The 15,737-nt window shown below is 38.7% G+C and overlaps 1 protein-coding gene across 4 annotated transcripts in view; it reads left to right on the forward strand.

Moving 5' to 3' along the window:
- Positions 1-2,139: 2,139 nt before the first annotated feature.
- CSDE1 (cold shock domain containing E1) overlaps positions 2,140-15,737 on the forward strand; it is a 39,032-nt gene continuing 25,434 nt past the window's right edge. For 3 of the 4 annotated variants that reach the window (XM_019457926.2, XM_019457928.2, XM_019457929.2), the window contains exons 1-2: positions 2,140-2,269; positions 10,992-11,378. The gene's annotated coding sequence lies outside the window, so the exon portion shown is untranslated. Of the gene's footprint in view, positions 2,366-10,991; positions 11,379-15,737 lie in introns of all 4 variants that reach the window. The other variant, XM_019457927.2, reaches the window with a different exon arrangement.

The following is a 15,737-nucleotide window of genomic DNA, read 5'->3' on the forward strand; positions in this document are numbered from 1 at the left end:
GAGATGGCTTCCCAAGTGACTTCACAAGTTTCTGCTTTAACTTTGGTTTTAAAAAATAAACATAACATGATAACTACATTTCAGTTTTTTAATTTCACTTCAAAAGTAATCTGAAAAAAATTATTGCCCTAAAATGTAGCGATCTTCTAAAAATGAAACCTACCTCTAGTTATGGGTAATACTTGTAAAAAGAATAAATCACATAAGCTAGTGATTTAAATCAAATGTTTCCATCTTTTACTTTCTTTAATGCCTTGGATGCTAAAATGTATGCTTCTGGGTGTATGCATATTTGCATTTTGTGTTTAATGTAAATTGATACTAATTATGGATCATGGAGGAATTTAAAGGCAATTGAGACATAATCAGAATGATGAGGATGAATGGTTGTATGATTTAGGAAGGCATTTAGAAACTATGTGTAATAGTAGAAATCAAGACTTATTCTTTCTTATTAATAGGGATTGTATATATAGAATTTAATGAGACTATTATTTTTTACATTTCCCATTACTGTGATATTTGAGAATGCGTGCTCTTAGACCTAATTCTACTTTTAGCCCAGCTTCACATGACCTTGTTTCTAGTGCAAGAGCCCGGGGCAGTTTCTCTGTAACATTAGATTAGAATATCCAGACTAGATCTATTGCTGAGAAGGAGAGATCTCAATTTAAGAACTGGACAAAGGAAACAAAACAGCTGGTTTGACAGATGAAATGTTTTGTACTTCCCCAACAGAACACTCTAATTTCTAACAACATCCTACACTATTGTTCAGTGCTACTCATTCAACAAGCTTTTGAGAGTTGTCTATGCCAAGTACTGTCAGAAACTAGGGATGCAAAGATGAATGTCATTGGTCCTGTCGTAAAGTATCACTAGGTGGTATAAACCAATAATTACAATAGAGTGAGCTATGAAAACATTGAAAGCAAATATGAAGCAAATATCTTACCTTGGAAGCATGGGAAGGCATCAAAGAGAACAAAGGCAGCTTGGAGGTGGAATGGAATTGGACTAATAGCAACAGAGTTCAGAGAGAAATGTTTTAACATCATAACTAGAATACTGCCTCCTCTTAGAATTCAAAATAATTTGCTCAGAATTGGAGGCTATTTACTCTTAACTCTGTGCATCTTTCCTTCACTGCACTTATGTCTCTGTGTACGTTTAAATTTGTTTTTGTGATTACTTAATGGTGCTAGACTGAAAGTTCCTTGAGGACAGAACTATATCCATTTGTCTTGAGAACTGTATACACCCCAATGATGACAGATATGAGATGCAGAATAAATGTATTTTGAAAGCGAAAATAAAGCGTAGGGGAGTTCTCAGGAGCGTGACTGGTCATTGTTTATCCAATATTGTCAAGAGGGAGAGCCACAGAATCTGGGAAAAGCATTCCTCTCACCAGAGGGTACTGCCCTATTGACTGACAAGGGATAACTCATTGAACTTTTCTGTGGCCACAATGAACTATTTTCTTTCTTCCCCATACCCCTTTGGATTAATCATCATTTGCCCTGATTTCAACCTTTTGGTTACTGATTCAGCCTCTTTGATTACCAGATACAATACGAATATCCTCTGGTGACTAAAAGGTCAGTTGAAGGAGTTTTTTGTTTGTTTTTTGTTTTTTAATGGTTATGCTGCCTTGCTCACTCTTGTCCGTCTGTTGCAAGCACTACAGTTTCTGCGAGACAAAGGTCTCACGTAGAACTTCCAAACTACCTTACTAAAACCTACTCTATACTAACGAAAATTCCAGTATATTATAGCAGACAAGAGAAAAAAAGCCTTGCGCTGTGAGGAGAAACTGGGGTTTGGGGCTTCTGAATGATGTCCGAGAAAACAGAAATCCTTTATATGACATTCCTGCATATGCCCTCCAGATTGTTCGTCCTCAAAGTTTAGCCTGGTCTCTCTGTCTAAAGCATATTCAGGTTTGCAAAGATCAGAGACGCCGAAAGTTACCCGCCACCCCGCCCCATGCGTCCCAGCGGAGTCAGTAAACACGGAGATTGCTTCCCGCACCTCAAGGGGGAGGGAATGTAAGGGAACGTGGGCACCATCTTGGTTGTGGTTAAGCGTAGCGCACTAGTTGGCGTCATTCAGACCTCATGCGCAAGCGTATTAGGAATACGCTCCCCCTCGCTTCCCGTGCACGCGCTCAGAGCCCGCAACTCTCGCGAGAGAAGCGAGATTTATTCCTACGTACCGGGCCGTGCTGCTTATGGCGGCGCTGGAGAGGGGGCGCTGAGCTGTTGGGGTGAGTACGACCTCAGGGTCCAACTGGGGGTAGTAAGAAGCCAGGCTAGGTGCGGATGAGAAGACCAAGACTAACAGGAGAGACTTCTGAGTCAAGGTGGGCACTTCTAGAGCTCTGGGCAGGGAAGGTTTCACCCTGAGTCTCTACCCCGGCTTTTCCACCTGGCCCCCGTTTAACTGTCTAAGCCTCACGTCAGGCCGCAGAGCTGAAAGGAAGAGTCGAGGCCAGGCAGCCGCGCGTGGTGGTGGTGGTGGTGACTAAAGTGGGGGGAGGGAGCGAAAATGGAGGCTCCGACCGCAGCCAAGATGGAGGCAGGGGTGCGGGGCTCGGGCGCGGAGGCTGCTGGGAATTGTAGTCTGGCCACTTCCTCCTCTGCGGCTTGGCGGGGGAAACGGGAACTACAAGTCCCGGCGGGCGGGGCGAGGGGGGGTGGTGGCGCGGTCCTTTGTGTGAGGCTGGAAGAGCCGGAGGCAGAGGGGCCTGCTTTGACTCCGGACCCCATAGTTTACTGGCAGTCACCTGCTTGGGGATCTGACTACGAGTACCAGAGCGCAGTGCGGTAGTGGCGCCTCCTTTGTGTATGGACTGAGACCCCGCTCCGTCTAAATGCTTAGAGACACCCCTTTCCCCAGCCACGTCTGATACAGTAGCGTAGCCGAAGTGTCATCTTTACTTCCACTCACCTAGAGCTGTCTGTCTTGATTCTGAACACCCAACATTCCCTTCTTCGCTTACCCCTCGGCTTCTTGAGAAAGGGAACCAGCCCCTAATCGTGGGCACGTGGCTCTCATTCCTTCATCCTGGGGTTAGGGCGTACTCTATTAGAGCTCTGTGGAATCGTCCTTAGCACCATCTCTGCCTCTTATGGTGCCAGAGCCTGGCCCCTGTTGAGCAGCGAACGACTTGGCTTCGTCATTCTCTGTAGAGTGAGTTTTTTTAGAACCCTGGCAGGAGACCCTTGAAGATTTTAACCATCGATCGATATTTTATCAGTAGGAAATTTGGGGCGCCTGGCTGGTTGAGTCGGTAGAGCTTGCAAACTCTTGGTCTCAGTGTCGTTTTTAAACCCCACCTTGGGTGTAGAGATTACTTAAAAATCTTTAAAAAAAAAAAAAAAAAGAAAAAAACACTATGACAATTTTAGTGCCTTGGTTCTTTTGGTTTCAGGTTTTCCTTTAGAAACACCCAGATGGCTCCTCTCTTGCTTGACTCAAAAGTGAGGCAGGGAACACTCCCTAAAACAGCCTTCAATCTGCAAACACAAAAATCTGAACACTGTTGTAGGAGGTTGTTGTTTTGCACCTAAAATGAGTGAAAGAATGGTCCTCTAAAGAGTTTAGAGACAGGGTTAGAGGGCGAGGGAGGACGGCCAAAGACACTGTAGTAAAATTTCCTTTGAGAGACATAGTTTTTTATCAGGATGATATGAACTGCCAGCTCTTGACCAGAGCTACCGGCCTAAAAAATGCAGGTACCAAATTATAGCTCATAAGTTATTCAATATCAAAATGCTGAGTAATTTTCATTTTGAGTTTCTAGAAGGTAGGCATTTTCAATACTACATGGAGGGGCAATATAATACCTTGGTGCTTTTGGGGTACTAATGAAAAATAGGTGTTCTTGGTGTGGGTTAAGAAGAGGGTTTATATGCCTGAATGGTTGTGTGTGTATGTATGTGGGTATATATATATATATATATGAGTCATAAAATCTGGGTAAATATTTAGCCTTGTTTCTTTTTGTTTCCTTTTAGCCTTAGGCTTGAAATAAAAGAGATGGTAGTGGTTTGAGTGATTTTGCAGCTGCTCTGGATGTTTACCATTGGGATGAGTATTTATAGCAGCTGAGTTGAAAAGTAAAGTATTTGAGGCGCAGAAGATAGGTTTTCTTTTTTTGTAAATAAGTTCTGACTTAACAAGTATGACCTTTAGAGTGTGGTTGAAAATTCTGGTAAATTCCTGCAAATCAAAAAATGAGAGCGTGAAAGCTGACATACAGTCCTGCTTTATTCCACTCCTGTTTTCCCCTCCATCCTTCTAAAGACACACTGTGCAGAGCCATCCAGCTTGTAAAAAATATTTTTTCTGGGGTGCCTGAGTGGCTCAGTTAAGCGTCTGACTTCAGCTCAGGTCATGATCTCAAGGTTCGAGGGTTCGGGCCTGCCTTGGGCTCTGTATTGACAGCTCAGAGCCTGCAGCCTGCTTGGGTGTCTCCCTCTCTTTCTTCCCCTCCCCCACTCGTGCTCTCTCATGGTCTCAAAAATAAATTATAAATGTTAATAAAAATTTTTTAAAATATTTTTTCTTTTAAATTGTTGAAAAATATACATAACATAAAGTTTATAATTTTAACCCCCCCCTTTTTTTTAAAGTGTATGGTTCAGAGATAATAACTTCATTCACATTGTTTTGAGGACCATACTTTTGGCAAGGTAGCTGAAACATGGAAATGCTGTTTGGACAGATTTTTAAGGAGCTGAACTGTAGGACTGTATTATAAAATAAAAATTTTGATTTTTGTTAAACACAAAGAACTCTGTGCCTTCTTAGCTTTTGTCTTTTCAAAAAATGAAAGGGAAACTAATTTGAGATCTTTGACTCAGACTGTCTTATGGAGAGCTGTAAAACCTGGAGGATTTTTCATAATAGAGAATTACAGCAACAAAAATTACAACTTTTTTAAGACTTCATAGCTAGAATATCTACAGGGGTGAAAATGCTTTGGTAGGAGTGACTTGTTTTCTTGAATTCCATCATTTCTTGATGTTAAATTATTTTTGCCGAAGTCAGGATTTTAAAAATTCCTTTGTCTTGATACTGGAATGTTTCCACTTCTATGTAGGAGTACCTAGTTAAAAACGATACAAAACTTTTTTTTCAGTTCGTACTGCGAAGTCTGAGGAATTATAAAATGTATTTTTCATTAAGGTTATTAAACTGGAGTATGATGTTCTAGGCAGTATTCTGTTCAGAAGTACTGAATGGGCATTTTATTTTTGAAGCGTTTTTATATTTAATATGTCCTTTAATGCTGAGGTTTAACTGTGTAGTTGAAAATAAATTGATTAGCAGTTTCTTCACGGTTAACATGTTGGCTATCCATTGGTTTGTAGCCCTAGCCAATAAATAACCAGTTAGTTATTTACACTTTTGCTTCTCAACGCAGTACGTACAAGCTCTTGCTATCTATGGTCAGGTTTGCTAGATACTGCCTCCTTTTATCTGTGAAAGCCTTTGCCAAAGAGCCTTTTGTTTTCTATGTATTGGGCATGCCAGTACCTTTTTCCCTCATGAGTCTGTACCTTCTGTGACCAATTTGGTAGTCATGTATGGCACTTAAACTGTGCACAATTCTGAATTGAAATGTGCTATAATTGTAAAATAAACATCAGATTTCAAAGAAAACTTTTTAGATTGACTACATAGGGAAAATAACATGTCAGATATATTTGGTTAAATAGACCTAATAAAAATTAGGTTCACCTTTTTCTCTCAATTTTAACATGATTACCAGAAAATTTTAAATTACATGCATGGTTTTGCACTATATTTCGCATGAACAGTGCTGGTCTACACTATTTTCTGGGTTTTGTGTTTGGAGCATTTAGCTCCTTCCTACACTGGCATTTGTCCTATTTCAGAGTGCTAGTGTATTATAAAAGCGGTTAAGTGATAGATGGAGATAAAACTTAAAATGTCTTAGCAGCTATTCAGGTAATTAACAACCCAGCGTAATTGTTCTTACTGAACATATACAAAAAGATAGTTGCAGTAATTTGATTTTCTCTAATTTCTGCCTGATATGATGGCTTAAAATGGTTAATTATCTAAACTTTATCATTTTCCTTAGATTCTAAAGCAAAAGTGAATTAAAATGTTAACCACTTCAGTTATACAGGTAATAGCAAAATATGACACACTTAAATTGTCTTGAGTTAAAGCAACTAGAAATATGAACTAGTGCTGCCTAATTGGATCGTTGCTCTTCTCAAAAAAAAAAAAAAAAGTATTTTCTGGGCACCTGGGTGACTCAGTCGGTTAAGTGTCCAACTCTTGATTTTGGCTCAAGTTATGATCTCTCAGGGTTTGTGAGTTTGAGCCCCGCGTCGTCGGGCTCTATGCTGACAGCGCTGAGCCTGCTTGGGATATTTCCCCTCTCTCTCTCTCTCTCTCTCTCTCTCTCTCTGCCATGTCCCTCTCTTACGAGCACTCACACGTGCATGTACCCACACGCGCTCTCTAACTAATTTTTTTTTTAAAAAATTAAAAAACCTACTTTCTGAACAAAGTGGGTTAGGTGGGAAGACTTACAGACTAGCCTGTCATTACCATTGCCCCCAGGTGAGTGCTGTACAGACTTTGAGAATAACTTGTCAAAATGACAAACTGGGTTATGTGATATATTTTAGATGGATTGTTGGCCATATAAGTGTAGTGGTTCAACATTTATTTAGTGCTTGCTGTTTGCTTGTCTTCTACTAGGCCTTTTTTTAAGACCGTTGAGATAGGAATACCTATTTGGATTATCAGTTCAGTTCAAAGAATTAGCTTTTAACTTCCGACTGAAGCTGTGTGACATAATAGTTGATAATTAACTAGTGGTGATACTGTTTCCATACAAAACAAAGGAAAAGGGAATTGATTACTTAGCAGTGAGGGAGGCTCTGAGATCAACATTTAAACTGTTCCTTAGTGTTTTGGTTGGTACTTCTTTCATGTGACTTAAGTATCTAGCTTTTGGGGGCTAGAGGGAATGCACTGCATTCTTAGGGTTAAGGCAGAAGAGTTGTCAGTACCGCCCATGAATGTTAATAATCTTGGCATGAGTGCATAGCCAATTTTATTAAAATGCCCAATGGGTACTTTCTAAGTGTTTCATTAAGTGTTAATTTGACTGAAAAGTGTTTTGTTAACCATAGAAGTCTCATAGCTGTGAAGATACTAATGAAGTAAAATTCAGCCACTTTCAGTTATTTTTGATAGCTGGTGCATTTGTTTGAGCTTTAATAGATCCTAATAGGCTTCATTAGTGCCCCAACACTAACTCTGCAATGCTCCAGATTTTAGATTCTGGAAGTCTCATTTCTGTGTTACTAAGTGACAATCTGGACAGTTCTTAACATAATACAACACCCTAGAACTGGGTTAATCCAAATTTTTCAAGATAAGTTGTTTCAGAAAAAGACAAATATCATATGATTTCACTCGTGAAATTTAAGAAACAACAGATGAACATAGGAGAAGGGAAAAAAGGAAGCAAATCCTAAGAGACTTAATGATAGAGAACAAACAGGGTTGATGGAGAGAAGGTGGGCGGGGAATGGGTATTACGGAGGGCACTTGTGTTGAGCAATAGGTGTTATATGTAAGTGATGAATTACTAAATTCTCCTGAAACCCAATATTACAGTATATGTTAACCGACTAGAGTTTTTTTTTTAATTTTTTTTTAAACGTTTATTTATTTTTGAGACAGAGAGAGAGCATGAACGGGGGAGGGGCAGAGATAGAGGGAGACACAGAATTTGAAGCAGGCTCCAGGCTCTGAGCTGTCAGCCCAGAGCCCGACGCGGGGCTCGAACTCACGGACTGTGAGATCGTGACCTGAGCTGAAGTCGGACGCTTAACCGACTGAGCCACCCAGGCGCCCCAAACCGACTAGAATTTAAATAAAAATTACCAAAAAAAAATTCTCACCTCTTTTATCAGATAGCCTTTTGGGGTCTTTGGGTTTGTAAATAGAAGTTGGTAGAACTGCTGCACTTGAATTGTGGTGTCCTTTTCCTATTATGGACTAACTGCCTTTTTTGCTGTGGTAGTTTCTGCTATGCTTAAGTTTGGCAGTGCTGGATTAGGTGCTGAAGGGGGCTGTGATACAGAAATAAACTTGTGGGGCACCTGGGTGGACTTTTGATTTCAACTCAGGTCATTATTTCACGGTTTGTGGGTTTGAGCCTTGAGTTGGGATTCTCTCTCTCCCTTTCTCTCTGACCCCACTGTCCCCCCCCCCCCCACTCATGTACACTCTCAAACTTAAAAAAAAAAAAAAAAAAAAGAAACTTGTTTCATAATTGGAGGAACAAGACACATAGCATGAAGTAAGCAAAGTGCAGAAATGACTTGGTACCAAAAAGGATGATATGATGTATGCAGTGGGAGTTACTGCCTCACATAGTGGGAATTAAGGTATTAAGTCTGTACTGGAAATGGTACAGAGGAAGCTGTTTTGTCACTTTGAAGATGGTAATATTATCTCTTTGTGGGAAGACCCACATGCACAAAGAAGGCTAGAATTCAGGAATCTTCCAAGGGTTATGTTTAAGAATTAGGCAGGAAAATGTACCTATCTAGGAGACCTGGAGAGCAATTGAAGGTAAAAGATGGAAAGGTAGAATAGAGAACACCTTAAAATGGTAGTTCTTAAATCCTGCCACGAGTCAGAATCATACGGAGAGAGGAGAGATAAAATATACCAATTCCTGGGATGTAACCCTCGTGAAATTGAATTAGAATCTCAAGGTAGGACCCAGGCTTTGATTTTTTTTTTTTTTTTTTTTTTTTTTTTTTTAGGTTGCCCAGGTGGTTGGGTTGGATGTGTAGCCAGGATTAAGAATTTCCCATCTAAAGTGCTAAAAAAAAATCATTGAAGATTTAGGACAATGAAATGAGGTGAAATTGGAGTTTTAGATCAGCCTAGCAGTATTGTGTGACAGAAAATGGAAAGAGTTGACACTGGAAATTAGCAGATGTGTTAGATACCTATACTAAAATATGTGTCATGTAGCTATCTTGAAGGAAATATCGATAAGACTTGCGACACTGGATGTGGAGGTAGAGAAGGAGGAATCAAAGATCATAACGGAAGTAGCCTCACTTTAGGCCAATTAAATTACTTTTTTTTTTTAATGTTTAGTTTTGAGAGATAGAGTAGGGGAGGGGCAGAGAGAGAGAGGGAGAGAGAATCTTAAGCAGGCTCCTCATTTTCAGCACAGAGCCCAGTGTGTGGCTCAAACTCACGAACCGTGAGATCATGACCTGAGCCAAAATCAAGAGTTGGATTCTTAGCCAACTGAGCCACCCAGGCACACCATAGGCCAATTAAATTACTCTTTGAATGAGGACTGGGCTTAGGTATTTTTTAAAGCTTCCCAAGTGATTTGAGAACCATTGGCCTAAGAAATATCTAGTCTGGGAAATAAAATGATCCAAATAAAAGAACAATATATAACAGCATTTGATATTTGAGGTAATAATACAAAGTCAGGGAACGTAAGGTATAGCCACAAAAAAACAAAAAACAAGCCACAGATCAGCTCTTGATGAGTTTTCATTTTGTGTATGAGAAACCAGAATTTAGAGAGATGAAATGATTTATTCAAGCATTTTACTAGTAAGTGTCAGTGGATGGACTGGGGCTCTCCTGGTCTAAGCTATTTCACAAGCTCTGACCTCTCTCACCTTATAGACATTCTTATTTCTGAGGTTTCTAAAATACACTATTCATCTCTCAGCATATCTAAAACCAAATCTACCTTTTTTTTTCTCCCTGTGTAAATCGTTTTGCTAACAGCACCAGTTAATATTTCGGTCAGTACAGAAGAAACGCTTTTATGGCTAATATAAAGCACGATTCTGTGGTTTTACCTATAAATATATTTCGCTTCCCATCTCTTCTCATCTTAATTGTTTCTTTTTTATAGATATTTTTTCTCTATTTCTGGCAACAGCTCAGAAATAGAGATTTCTCAGAAAATGAGATTTCTGTTACCTTCACTAACTTATCTCCCATAGGATTTCAAGACTTAATATCCTTTCATCAAGAACTAAGGCTCTCTATTTCCTGTTATATCAAGTTGAAATACTTCATAATCTGACTCCACTACACCTGTCACACCACGTATCCCATTTCACTTTAAGCCAGCCCTCTGTTCTGGCCAGACTAGACTGTTGATTCCTCTGAAACAACAAGCTGCACTTGTTGGCCATAGTCATTCATGTAATAATAAACCTCCCTTGATGTCAGGCATCAAAAATCATATACATGGTCCCTGCTTTCAAGGAACTTATGATTCAGTGGCATACCCTGGCTTGGCATACCCCGACATGCCTAGAATGCTTGACTGTTTTATTTCTCTTAAAAATTTGCCTATGTCTCTAAATTAAGTCTGTCTCTTATTAACTCCTTCTCTGTGCTCACCATGTTGTTTCAATGCACTTACAGTGGTGAAGAAACAACAAGTAGTAGCTCTAGTATACTGTATGTCATAGTACTCCGATATTGGTTGGGCAAATTAATTTTTGGCATTTGGTCCTATATTCTAGTTTTTCTCCGTGTATAACTCTTATCTTCTCTGCAAGAGTGTAAGTTATCTGATGGCAGGAACTTCTTTATTTTCCATAATACCTACCATAGTACTACTAGGTGCTTATAAAACACTTGTATTAAATTGAATATTATGCTTTATAACTTAGAACTTAAGGTGTGGAAGTGTCAATTAAGGACTGAAATTCCTGTTTTGAGTGTATGACACCAAAGGAGGTATCCATTAGCCCTTGAGAGATTGCTCAAATAACATCAAATGAGTGTGCTTTCAAGTTTCTTGCATTCCTTGTTTAGCCAATGAATGATTCTAACTTTATGAAATGAGCTTGTCACCTCTACCCACCCTCTGTCTTGGTTCTTTTATGTAAGTTATACTTAATGTCTTCATTTTTTATCTCTAGTATGAAGTGTAACAGAACAGATTTTACCACCTGAAACTGCTGCTTCAAGTTCAGATCAGGCAAGGAACAAACCTCGAAACAACCAACAAGACCAAAGAAGAGTACACTTAAGTTGAAGACACAACACTTGATCTGAAACAAGAAGTTTGTGCCTACTCAACAGCTTTGAAAGAGCACTTCCCAACGCTGCTAGTAGTCTTTGTTTTCTTCAGTGCTGTACTGTGAGATTGCCCGGTGCAGCAGCAGTTGTATTCTTTATTAGCTTGATAGATCATTTTCTCTCGCTCTTTTTTTTAATACTAGCAACTTTCATCCTTTGAAACGTGTGCTGAAAAAGAAGAATCAGCAAATACTACTGAAAGTGCAATATTTGATTATCACTGCGAGGTAGGTTTGTAGTTTCCTCTTGGCAAAGGATCCGTTTGTAATTTCAGAAATCCTGATTGTTTTGGCCAAATATAAAATCTTATTAATGTCTTCTTTTCTAAAGCTATTCTGAAAACAATTTATATTCTCAGCCATTTAGTCTGAAAATGTCAACACTAGATTATTTAATTTATTATCTCTTACTGGACAAGGACAATATTGATGGCCAAACTATGGGATTTTTCAAACAAGATTACATTTGTTAATACATGTGGATCTCTCTTAATGTATTGGTCTCTTAGAAAGGAAAACTCCCATTGCACTGTTTAAAAGTTAGAATTTCAGTTGCAGTCTGTTCAGCGATCTCTGTAAAGGTAAAGAAAGCCTTGGGGCGCCTGGGTGGCGCAGTCGGTTAAGCGTCCAACTTCAGCCAGGTCACGATCTCGCGGTCCGTGAGTTCGAGCCCCGCGTCAGGCTCTGGGCTGATGGCTCGGAGCCTGGGGCCTGTTTCCGATTCTGTGTCTCCCTCTCTCTCTGCCCCTCCCCCGTTCATGCTCTGTCTCTCTCTGTCCCAAAAATAAATAAAAAACGTTGAAAAAAAAATTAAAAAAAAAAAAAAAAAGAAAGCCTAGAGAGAAGGGACATTTGAAGGCGAATAGTGCTTTAAGAGGGAGAAGAGTCTTCGTAGAGGCAACAGAATGAGCAGATTCAGGGAGATCTGAAAGCATATAGTATATAATGAGTGGTCTATTATGAACAAAGTGGGAGATACAGTTTTGTGGGTAGAGAGAGTAACTAGAAAGGAAAACTTGCTGGAGGAAGGTTCTGAAGGTCCCAATGTATTTGACTTCGTTCTATAGAAAAGTCATCAGATGTTTATATTTGTAAGCAAGGGCTTAATGGGTTTTTTAATTTCAAAACTGAGATAGCTTTATTGCTTCAGGTTTTAAAATTATATTTTCAGAAGTGTATCTTTGAAAACAAGTAGAACAACTTTTTAAGAGATAGACTGAGGGTGGGAAAACCTGTTAAGAGCAATGGATAGGATATCAGGAAGATAAAAACTAGAGTATAGGCAGAGAAAGAGACAGTAGGTGTTTTTAGTGGTAGAAGTGATAGGACTTGATAACCAACTGAATGTGAAAATGAGCCTGTAGGGAATTGACCTAGTCTACCCAGTTATAGAAGCTCGAAACCTTTTTGTTCATAGGACTGGGGAACTTTACATGGGGACTTGTTGAAAGCAAAATATATTGTGGAACTCTAGTGCATTCATTAGATAGTAATCTGAAGTTGAGGAAATATGCTAGCATGGAATATTAAACAGTGGTTATTTGGGGAGGGAGGATTATAAAAGGCAATTGTCCTTTTTAGTCAGCTTTCTAAACTGTGTAGAAATAGAAGCTTGGAAATCAGAAAGGAGTCCTCGCTTTATAAGTAATAAATGAAGAAGTACCAAAGAAGAGAATGTTCAAAGAAATAAAGGTAGCCAGGAAGGAACACCGAGGAAGATCATTTTAAGGAGAATTTGGTTGATAACCCTTTTTTAAAATGCTGCAGTAATCAAATAGAATGAGGAATGAGAATATTAGGTCATTCCTAGGTTGTCATCTTACAAAAGCTTCCTCACCATTTCAAGAAGCACTTGGGCCTTTAATCTGTAATTTATTTAAAAGTTGATGAGCCTGTTGTGGTAATGATCATACTGTGGACCAAAATTATTCCTTAACTGTGAAAATTACCAATCATACCAATTTATTTAAATTATCTGTGTTCTGTAAACAGACGCTCAGTTACTCAGTTTTAAAGTTATTGTACCATTTGCTTCTTCTGTTTGTTTCTTCTTAACCTCCTCATTTGATTTTTAAAAAATAATTTTAGATTGTTATCAGTTGTGCTGGATTAGATAAGGTAATGCAAATTGAAACTACCATTTTCTTTAGTCTTCAGAAGAGTAAAAGACTAGGCACCCCAACATGAACTTTTTTTTTTTTTTTTTTTTAGTGTTTATTTTGAAAGACAAAGAGTACACTCATGAAAAAGAGGGGCAGACAGAATCCCAAGCAGGTTCCACGCTCAGCAGGGAGCCGGATGTGGGGCTCAATCTCACAACCAAGGGATCTGAGCCAGAATCAAGAGTCTGTTGCTTAACTGACTGAGCCTTCCAGGCACCCCTCCAATTCTTCTTTTGTAAAGGGGTGGGTTAACGTTAATGACTTTCCAATTTTAAAAATAAATATGTAGGGAAGTTGGGAATTTTTATCTGTTGGATTCTCTATATGAGCACAGCCTAGAACAGTATTGATGTAGGTACTAAAATTCTTTAATGTATAAGGCTGTGGTTAAGAATGTGGGCCATGGGGGTGCCTGGGTAGCTCAGTTGGTTGAGCGTCCAGCTCTTGATCTCAGCTCAGGTCTTGATCTCAGGGTCTTGAATTCAGGTCCCGCTTTGGGCTCAATGCTGGGCATGGAGCCTACTTAAAAGATAAAAAGAATGTGGGCCATGGAGGGGTCCTGTCCGGTTCAGTCAGTAAAGCGTGCAGCTCTTAGCCTCAGGTTGGTGAGTTCAAGCCCTATATTGGGCATGGAGCCTATTTTAAAAAATAATAATACGGGGCCATAGTATCAGTACTGTATTCTGTCCCCATTTACCATTTTAAGACACCTTCCAAGTGTTCTCTTGAGAAATCCGTGAGCATTAGATTAGACTTCTCTGGTCTTTTTTAAAATACATTTGAAATCATATTGTATAGATAATCTCTCTTGTCATTTCATATTATAGCATAAGCATATTTGTCCATCCTTTCTAAAGACTGCATGGCATTTATACAAATTGTTGTGACTTGACCCAATGTTAGACTAGATTATTTCCAGACGTTTGTTGTTAAAACATATCAGTGAACACATTGGTGCATAAAGTGTCATTCACACATTTCAGATTGCAGGTTTCCTGCATTGGAATTATTAAGGAAAACAACTCCACATTTTGATTCATGTTGCTGCATTTCAGAAAGGTTGCACCAGTTTACCAACATAAAAGTATTTGAGCATATTGTTCTTAGCCTACTTTCTCACTATTTTTAAATCTTTAATCTTTGGTCATTTGATAAATGAATAATTTGCTTTATCAAAATTTTGATGGTCAAAACTGAAGTTTTTCTTGTGTTTTATGTTTAATGAGTGGTCTTTAAGACTAATTTATTTGTCTAAATGCTTGCAGTATTTGACAAATGAGTGCCTAATATGTCCCAACAATTGTTTGTCTAGACTGTAGGAATTTAGCTTTGAACAAAAAGCCCTTGCCCTCATGGAGTTTATAATCTAGTACAGTAGGCCTCCCCTTATCAACAAAGGAATATGTTTCAACACTCCCAGTGGATGTGTGGAACCTCAGTACTGAACCCTGTATAAACTGGTTTTTTTCTATTCCTACATATCTGTGATGAAATTTAATTTGTAAATTAGGTGCAATAAGATATTAATAGTAATTAACCCAATTATATCAGTATGCTATAGTAAAAGTTATGTGAATGTATCTCTCAGAACATCTTATTGTACTGTACTTGCCCTTGTTGTAGTGATGTGAGATGATAAAATGCCTACATGATGAGCTGAAGTGATGAATGACATTTGCATGTGGTATAGTGTGAGGCTACTATTGACCTTCTGACAATATGTCAGGAAGTGTATCACATGCTTCCAGACTGTGGTTGGGGGGTAGGGAGGTGGGTAACAAATTGCAGAAAGCAAAATGTGGAAAAGGGGTGACTTACTATAGTTTAATTCTACTGATTTGCTTACATTTCCTTAATAATAACGCTGATACCTTTGTGTTTGCATTTGTTTTCCTTAGGTTTGGGTATAGAAGGTTGTCCTTTTTGTATGTAATCATTGACTCTTTGCAGCTTTTTCTGTTTTCAAATCTAGAAAGTCTTCCTTCCAAAAATTTTATTAATATGCATGTTTGTATTTAATATCTGTTAGGGTATTTAACTAGGTCTATCTTGATTATATTTTTGTATGCTGTAAGGTGAACAACTAAATTGTTCCCCCGCCCCCATTTAAAAAAAGCCAAATAACATTTACACTCTGGTCCTTTCCTTCCATTCCCCCTCCCCCCTTTTTTTTGATGTGTCTTTATCTTAATTTTTTACAAAGAAGCATCTGTTGTTGAGCTATCTATTTTTTCCATTGGACTTAACACTTTTATGTAATTGGCGTTTGTGTGTGTGTGTGTGTGTGTGTGTGTTTAATGAACTTTCTTTTTGTTTAATGGCACTTCTTTAAAGTTTTAGTGGTGCTGGTTAAGAAAATCTTACAGTGCCATAGAAATGTAGTTTAGCCTGAATTGTAAAGAATTCTTTGAAGAGAAGGGTGTTA

The sequence above is a fragment of the Panthera pardus genome, unplaced genomic scaffold (assembly GCF_024362965.1).
Source record: "Panthera pardus isolate Hobbes unplaced genomic scaffold, ASM2436296v1 HiC_scaffold_11, whole genome shotgun sequence".
NCBI classification, from domain to species: Eukaryota; Metazoa; Chordata; class Mammalia; order Carnivora; family Felidae; genus Panthera; species Panthera pardus.